The sequence below is a fragment of the Natator depressus genome, chromosome 1, assembly GCF_965152275.1.
Source record: "Natator depressus isolate rNatDep1 chromosome 1, rNatDep2.hap1, whole genome shotgun sequence".
NCBI lineage: Eukaryota > Metazoa > Chordata > Testudines > Cheloniidae > Natator > Natator depressus.
This window is the reverse complement of record NC_134234.1, coordinates 189,416,291-189,425,342: the sequence shown is the minus strand read 5'-3', so window position 1 is coordinate 189,425,342 and position 9,052 is coordinate 189,416,291.

The following is a 9,052-nucleotide window of genomic DNA, read 5'->3' as shown; positions in this document are numbered from 1 at the left end:
ATTACTTATTGTCCACAGTCTGCTTTGGGATATCAGATCCCTTTTCCTCACAAGGCCCTTATTACTTTCTGCAGGTGCCATATTATGGAGACATGAGCCACAGCTGTATAGTTAAGGTTGAATTTTGTGTTTTAAGCAAGGATTCAACATTTGCTGCATATGAAGAACGCAACATACTCTCCCTAAATTACAGAAACGAAGGTTAGTGCTGGTGGTCCCAGATTAGATTTAACTGATTTTTTTCCATAAAAACATGTTACTTGTATTGCCTTCTGGTGTCACTGCTCAGGAGATGCATAGGGTGGGAAGCTGTTAAGTAGAATTTTTGGTTTAAAGGGTATGTGTGAAACTCGATACACCCCCTGCCCTCTCTACATGTTTGCTCTGGCTGGGATATTCACAGGAGCCTAGTGGAGTTGGGTGCCCAACTCCTTTAGACAGCCTCTGTTGACTTCTGCTCTACACTTCTGGATTCCTACTGTTCTCCTATGGTTATTCAAGAGACAGTACCTTATTTTGGCATGTCAAATCTTTTTTGTTAATTACATCATCAGACTCAAAGATGTTATTACCTGAGTCTAAAACACAACTTGCTATTCTATAACACAAATAATTTTTAAAAAATGGAATTGCAAATGTTGCCTTTATAAGGAACAGCCTAAAAATAAAATGGGCAAGTTTGAGTCTCAGTGTCTTATCAGGCCAAACGATGCAGAACAGCTGTAGAAGAAGATAGTCTCAGGTTTTTGGTTCAAATTCGTTAATTCAACACTGAGGTCAAAGGAGAATTTAGTTGACACATATAGAAGGAAAGCAGTTGCTGGTGTGCATTGGGCTTAGTTTTCTTTAATAGCACTGCCTGCCTACAGGGAGCAGAGAGGAAAAGAAGAAATACAACACTCGCTGCGCCCAGTTTTAATATAGATACTGTAGCATAGCTAGATGACGCTCCTTTTGTTTATCATCACTGATGAAAATACTCGTCTATCTTATCTGTTTCTCATGCAGGTTTTGCTTGATATTTCTGTTGTTCAAGTCACTAAACATGAGCATACTTTAGATTCACAGTCTATTTTGGAGTCCAACTAAACTGTACCACTGCTGAGTTGTCTAGTGACACAATTGCATTGTTCCCTTAAGCTGCTGGTAGCGGTATGAAAGCAATTCAGTCCAATATCTGAGTGATATGAGATTATAGCCCAAATCTAATAAGGATAGATGAGTTTTATTTCCTGTTTAGCCACAAGCTTTGCTCGTAGAACAAGATATTAAATCAGACTTCTAATATTATACCTGTGTTCTGAGCAGCTGGTCAGTTCCACTGATCTTCAGCCCAAATACTTTCCTAGCATTCTAAATGACCACAATCAACTCTTTTCAAACTAAACATCACAGGCCAAATGCACCTCTAGTGTATTCATTAATGTCAGTGAAGCTAGCCCCAAAAGATTCTGGTCTACTCCTCCTACAGACCAATCTGTTGGGCTTTTAAACTAGTCCCTTGTAAATCCATGGTGTGTTTTTCCCTAATAAGCTCTTTACCATGTTGTAACATCTGTTATAGAAATTGACTGTGTGTAATTGCCCAATTTTAAGAGAAAAATATTACTTTTAATTGTTGCAGCTGTCTCTCCTTGCCTGATGTATTCCATTTCCCCTGTCGTGTGTGTGTCCCTTTGAAAATCTGATTCACAGCAAATCAACTTATTTCAGTTCAGCAATAAGATTTTTCCCCCTTGCTTGTGATTAAAATGTGGGATTATATTTAAATAATCATTTTGTTCTGTGCTTGCTCATAGTGCAGTTCTCCAGCTTACTGCATTTAAGGAAGGTCTTGCAAGACGCTCCTTTTTAAAATTCAGTTACCGTAAGAGATAAGTTAATTTATGGTGTGATTTTTTTTCAAGGGACAGAATGTGGCTTCAACATATGTGAATAAGATTTAGGGAATCTCCTCTGCATAAACAATTATGATAAATTTTGGAATTGGGAATTAGAAACCATCCTGCATCTGCTACTGAGTTGCTATGTTTCATTCGAAAATCCCGTAAGCTTACTGTGCTTCAACTTATTCATTTGTAAAATGGAGAGGATGATGAAATGGAACTTCTCAAATAAAAAATCTCAAAATATTTTACTAATATTGTGGTGTTGCAAAGGTTAACCAATTGTAAGAAAGAGGGGAAATCAGAACAGGGAAGCTGTGGCATGCAATCACTTACCCAAGGTATATCACTAGGACAATAACACGATGTTGGCAGTGAGTAAATCATAAAAAAGTCAATGGCAGAGATGGAAATAGAATCTAGGACGAGGGATCGAATCAGGGGGGAAAAGTGGTACTGTCCCAAGTTCTGCTCCCAAACAAAGCTCCACATCTTTGAGATAGCTGAACCAGATGCCACTCACTGTAGAAAGATGCATGATATGATCATCCTTCTTTATGGGCTTTGATGAACAGTGAAATAGTGATTATTTAAAATGTCAAGATTGGTCTTGAGTTCCCCGCTGAAATGAACAGAAGCAGTGCACACCCCTCTTAGCACTATTGTTTCAAGACATTTGCAGACTCAGCCAGAAATAACTGCTTTTAATGACCATCTGAAGATTTTTCTTCAAAATCATAAATGCTAGAAACTTAATCTTTTCACATGGAACGTGGCGGGAAATACAGGATATTACCCTCTAAAAGAGTCTGTCATTCAACATGACTGTATTTACTGACATCATAAGTGGTTAACCCTTTTCTAACAAATAGCTTTTTATAGCCATCTGTATCACAATGTTATGTGGGAGACAAGGTGGGAGACAATATATTTTACAGAACCAGCTTGTGTTGGTGAAAGAGACATGCTTTCGAGCTACGCAGAGCTCTCTTTCAGCCCTGGGTAGCTCGAAAGCTTGCTTATTCACCAACAGAAGCTGGTTCTGTAAAAGAGATTACCTCGTCCACCTTGTGTCTCTAATACCCTGGGGCCAACACAGCTACAAGAACACCACTGAAAACAATCTTACGTGGCTGAGTTCTTCTAATTTGATGTTTCTTCTAGATGGGGGGTGGTCAGGGAATGGAATGTGCATGTAAACACATGGATCTGGTGGAGGGGCAACAAGAAGAAACACCGCGGTTCTGCCACAGGTGAAGTAGAAGCAGCAACGAACAGGCAGGGTTAATCTTTCAGGCATCTAGTTTGCCTTGGAAAATAATGGCTCTTTACAGTCCTTAATTTGCTAAAAACCCTCTGTCTGACTCTGTCGTAGTAGTTTTTCTTTGTTAGTGCATGGTGGTGGTTGTGGGTATTTTCTTTTGTTTTAAATAGCATTTGCTTTTCCTGTCAGCTGTACTCTGCAATCCAGTGTTTAGGGATTTCTGCTGGTTCTGGCAGGGGAGAAGGTGATGATCCAGAGCTGATTGTGGTGTGAGTGAGAAAGCTAGTTGTTTTCACTTATTATCCTTGGACATTTGTGTTTCACTCTGAAGGCTGAATAAATAGTTCCTTAATAGCTTGAATTTCCTAGAGACAGCTCATCTTTTGATTTGTTGACCATCATTGCTGTTCCCCTTTTTGCTATGTCATGAAATGTAAAGCCTCAAACTGACTTACGGATTAATTCATTGCAGGAAGGATCTTTCCCACAATGATCATACTTTCTAGTAATGTCTTAAAAACGGCCCTTATTTAATCCAGGAAGTCACTAAGATAACTTGCAGTGTTACTAACAGTTAGAGTACAGGACAGGGAATCAGGATTCCTGAGCTGTAATCCTAGCATTGCTATTTTGCTTGATTACAAATCAATTCACTTCTGTGCCAGCTTCCCAGTCTCTACAGTGAAGAAAACAGTATTTACCAGCTACATAAGGATGGTTAAGGGACTTCATTAAAGGGACGTTGTCAGGTTAATTTGGCCTCAAAGCTTCTACAGGACTAAAGGCCAAATGAAATGTTGGGATAAGGGTTTGTCTTTAATTCTAGTAGACACAGTATTTAAAAAAAAAAAAAAAAACTTGACCCTACTGTGTCAGCAACCAGTGCACTGAACTTGTGCAGGCCAGCCTGGAAATTATTATATGCAAAAGTGAGTCTGCTTTCATGATCCAGTCTGAAAGAAATAGTAATAAAAAGAGTGAAAAATAAATATATATTTTTAAATATGATTCTGTTTCAAAAACAAAAGTTGCCGTTGCAAAAATTATTTTTGAAATGAAGATGACTTTTAACTTTATCTGCATAAGGATGGTTCTTAAAGGTCTCCGGAAGAAATTGAGGCCCCACTGTGCTAGGCAGTTTGCACACAGAATGTGAGAAATAGTCCTTATCCTGAAGAAATAACACTGTAAATAGACAAGATGCACAAAGGTTGGGTGAGGAAACAGAATAGTAAAGTCACTGGCCTGTGGTCACACACAAGGCCAGTTGCAGAAACAGGAATAGAACCCAGGTTTCTTCACTCTCGTCCCAGTGTCCTATGCCAGTAGACTAAACTGCCTGAGTCACCCTTTAATCATAACCTAGTGAGCTGCTTTGTTGAAAGTTGCCTGATAACAGTAGTTTTTACTATTTTCAACGAAGTTCAAAACCAAAGCAGGGTGGCAATGTAGGAATATTGGTACTAAACATCAAGGAAACCTAAAAGGTTAGTTTACTTTTTAATGAAATTCCTGCTTCAAAGTATATACTGCTTTTTCATCTGGGAGCAGTGCTTTCTTTAAGCAATGTTTAGAGGACGCTAGTTTGCAAGGGTAATCATTCCTTGCCTCCAGCAGGACTAGCTCAGGCCCCTGCATTTCTGAAAAGGTTCTCTTTGTGAATAATTGAATTTGTCTCTAGAGTTCAAGATTTCTTTTTCTGTGGGACCGACTGCAGTTCTTCTTTCTTCTTGGTTGCTGCTTTCTGTAATTGAGGGAGAAGAATTCTATTGCAATTGAGGTTTTTTGTGAACATGAAGTATAATGGAGGGGACCGGCATGACTTCCATGGAAAAAGTTATTTGTATCATTCAAAATGCCTGCTTCGGTGGTGAATGCCTCTGCAGAAAATAATTAGAGGACCCCTACAGCCATCACCCCCCCCCCACCAATTGGATACACTTACTGTCATAAAGTGGATGAGATGAATTTGAGTTTTTCGAGTTGTGATGTACCTATATGAATTGTCAGTGCCATCTAGTGGCTGCAAATAATAATTGGTCTCCTACATTCAGAAAATGTCAGACAAATGCTAAATCCACATAAGAGAATTCCAAGGGTGCTTGAAAGTACAAATATTTTGCATTCATAGAACACCTTTTTACATAAAGTGCTTTACAGAATGAAATGCACATTATACAGTCCAACCACTATCGAAATGATCCCACCTATGTGGTGGAAAGCAGTAACTATTCATAAACAGGGCAACACTAAGTTTGAGGCAAAGATTGAAGAAAATTAGGAGACCCAGGTGGAACTGCAGAAGGAATTCAAAGAAGCAGAAAGTAATTTCCCTAGCTGGAATTTAGACAAGGCACTGGGGCTAACATCCCTATTCTTACAAAAACAGAAGTTGGATCTTTAATGATGAACAGCTGTAGTATGTTTGTCTTAAGTCTTCTCCAAAAGACTGTGCTGGAGAGTCCCCCTCATGCTGTGCTGCCCACATTAAAAAAAAACACTGTCTCAAGCCTTATCTACACAGGCTTTTCCTTAATCTTTCAACCTTGCACTCCCAGCAGTGCAGCTCAAAGACCGCTTGGTACTAAGGTACACTGACCTGCCACCGGGTCTTCTAGAGCTGATTTTAAGCAGACATAAAATTCTGCTTAATGATAAAAAATTCGACTGCTACACAAGGACACTTGCTGTGTATGGCTAGCACCGATGGAGTTGCATCTCCAATGGAGAAACTCATTGCTGACAATCTCCAATGTACCATCTACTGAGCCTTCACCTCTGCAGAAACATTCTATTCAGTCTCCTAGCCCAGGCTTATTTAGCTTTGCGAAAGTTTACAAGTTCTCACAATGTTACATGATATGATGGCAGAGCGCTCTCCCTCCTGGGGGAAACAGCCCTTCTGTTAAAAGGTGGTGGTTGTTTTGGATGGTTTTCGTGCTCTCTGTTCATGAGTATTACAAAGAAGCGCTTGGTGGTAGGGATACAGCTAGTAGATGGAGACAAGTTTTTCATCTCAGATATAATTGTAGATTACATTAGCAGTTGTTACCTATTGATGTTGATCTATCATTCCTGTGGATGGGATGTTGTGTTCAGAGTAAAGACTTGTGATATCTGGAGGCAGGTTGGGGGGAAATGGCTTGCACATCAGCAAGGCACAACATGAATACTGAGTCACAGCACTCAAACAATGAAACTCAGTATAAAACCATAACATTGTCAGACCATCTCTCATTTGAGGAGCAAACTCTGAGGTCAGGCCAAATGGCCTACTGACTACTAAGAGCTGCTCGGTGACCTTTGTGTGGGTGCTTCCTACAACATACTGTCCTTGTGCTGTCTTTTCAAATTGTGATGTATGTTTTTTAGATCAATAAAAGCTTCTCATATGAGGTTTTTCTGGCATGTCACACAAAAGCCTTTGCCCCAGTAGTTCAAAAGTTTGTTCTGGGAACTGCTCAGCAGGGACAGATAGAAGAACTCTATTCATTGATCCCCCTCAGAAGTTTGAAATTAAGTTGATTTGTCTTGGAATCTTGTTTTTGCAGCTGGCTGAGAAGTCAGCAGTTTATCTGTTGCCGCTGTTCCCTGAGTTGGAAACTGGGGAGTGCACATGTCAGTGTGCATTTTTGCTTCTCCCAAATGACTGCTGAAAACTCTGGTTTGACTATGTCTTGTTGGTCATACAGCACCTCATTGCTTTCGAGCATAGTCATGACATTTACCATATTGGCAGCACAACTGTCTTAAGGATGGGGTCATGATTTAAAGTAATGAGGACAAGAGATGGCATTGGAGTTACAAACAAAGGTTTATCCCCCAATGGCCTATGTTTAGGACTGGGGATGCCAGATTCTGGCTCATCTAGAGCACAATTTCACTGATTGGTAATAGGGTCAGATATTGCCTTTGTGTGAGGGGTACTCAAACTGCTTCTGTCTTGCTGTTTTGTTGTCATTTTAGAAAAAGTAATCCAAGGATGAGCAGAAGAAAAGCCTCAAAACCAATTTATTCTGTTTGAAAAACCATTACCAGTGCACTAAACTTCCTAAAAAATAGACCTTGAACTGCATATAAAAAGCCACTGTGTATAAAATAAATAATTGCCGACTGTAAGTGTGCAGCTCAGTTATTTTTGTGAAAATAGAGCCCTATTGCCATAAAATAAAGTGACACTGGTCCTCAGCATATATTGAGTTATTTACTAGGCCCCCTGTGCAAAGCAACCAGCATGTTGTCAATCTGTCTCTGTGAATCTGCATTGAGGACCACTAATTTGGGCTAAGACTGAAGCTCAGGCTCTGATGTCCAGCTTAGAGTTTGCTTTTACACCATAAAACAAGCAGGAAAAACACTCAAACTCTTTTTAATGAAGAACAGCCACATGTATTAAAAAGAATGTCAACAATTAATCTAACACACAAGGAAAGGGGAAGAACAAAATTACTGGAGGAGAAACTGGTAGTGCTAGAATATTTTTTCTCATTTCTGTTTTGAAATTTGTCCCTTCATAAGGATACTCTATCAGATCTCAGTGGTTCAGGAGCCAAATTAGCTATCAGCATTACCCAAAAGAGCCACAGTAGCGTGGATTCATTGTTTCATTTACTATTTTATATATATTACAGCATGATATTAAAACTGTGTCATTTTGTCCAGTGAGAAAATATATATAATATTCTCACCACAAAATGACTGACCAAGTATTCTACAATTGGTTAATAACACAGTAAAAGCATCCTGAATGGTTAATATCTTATATTGGTTAATAATTAAATCACAGTGTTTTAACACCATGTGCCACAAAGAGCCATAGGAGACACATTAAAGAGTCACTTGCAGCTCCCAAGCCTCAATCTTAGTATCGTTGATCTAGCTAAACCAGTGTAAACCCTAATATAAATGTATTTAAACTGCTTGAACCTTGCTAAATTTGTATTTCTTTTCATTGGTAATTTACCAATTTAAAATAAATTGTTTATGCACAAGGGTTATAACAGCTTAAATGCACCTATATTAGGGATTTGTACCAGTTTAAGTAGATTTAGTTAAACTGGTGGGAAACTTGTCTAGTGTAGACAAAGCCCAAGTGTCCCCATCTGTAACAAAAGGCATGGACCTTACCAAAATGCGATTGAGCAGACAGGGAAATGTGAATTGGTGAGGGAAGCAGTAAACAACAGGGATGCTCTGCCTGCTCCCAGAAACCCAAAACATGTTGTAATGGGGTGCTTCACCAGCAACAGGACATCTGGTTTATGGCTTTACAAATACTCTATGGGACAGTCCTGTGGGATTTCTGCTTCTTTGACACTGTGTAAATGGGGACAGGATTTACACACTCTGTATGCTCCAAGTGCAACATTTGTAACTTTCAAGAAGCTGACAATGACAACACTGCAAACTCAGCCTGCATGATTTTAAGTTGCACAGGGTTTACCATACTAATTAGAACTTTCTCCCACAATTCTGCAGTTTGTGATACTGTGGTAAATAATTAAACAGGAAACAAAACAAAAACAAAACTATCAATATAACTGGAAATACCCCAATGCACTAATTCTCTGACCAGTGAATGTAGCATGTGGGTTGTACACCAAACTACTTTGGAGGCACATGTGAAGGAAAAAACACAGAAGAATGGACAAATAGATTGATTCACCAATATTTTATGTAGTGCTGTAGATGCATATGGACCTTACCAGAACAAATAAACATGGAGTCTCTGCCATGAAGAGCTTTCCAAAGGCCTGATCTTGCAAGCCCTTACTTACAGGAGTGATCTTTACAGATTAGAGTAGTCCCATTGATTTCAACTGTGTTATTAGCAGTAGTAACAGTAATGGTTTTAGCAACACAGGTGCTGTTAGCTCACATAATGTTGAACAGAGTTTTTCTG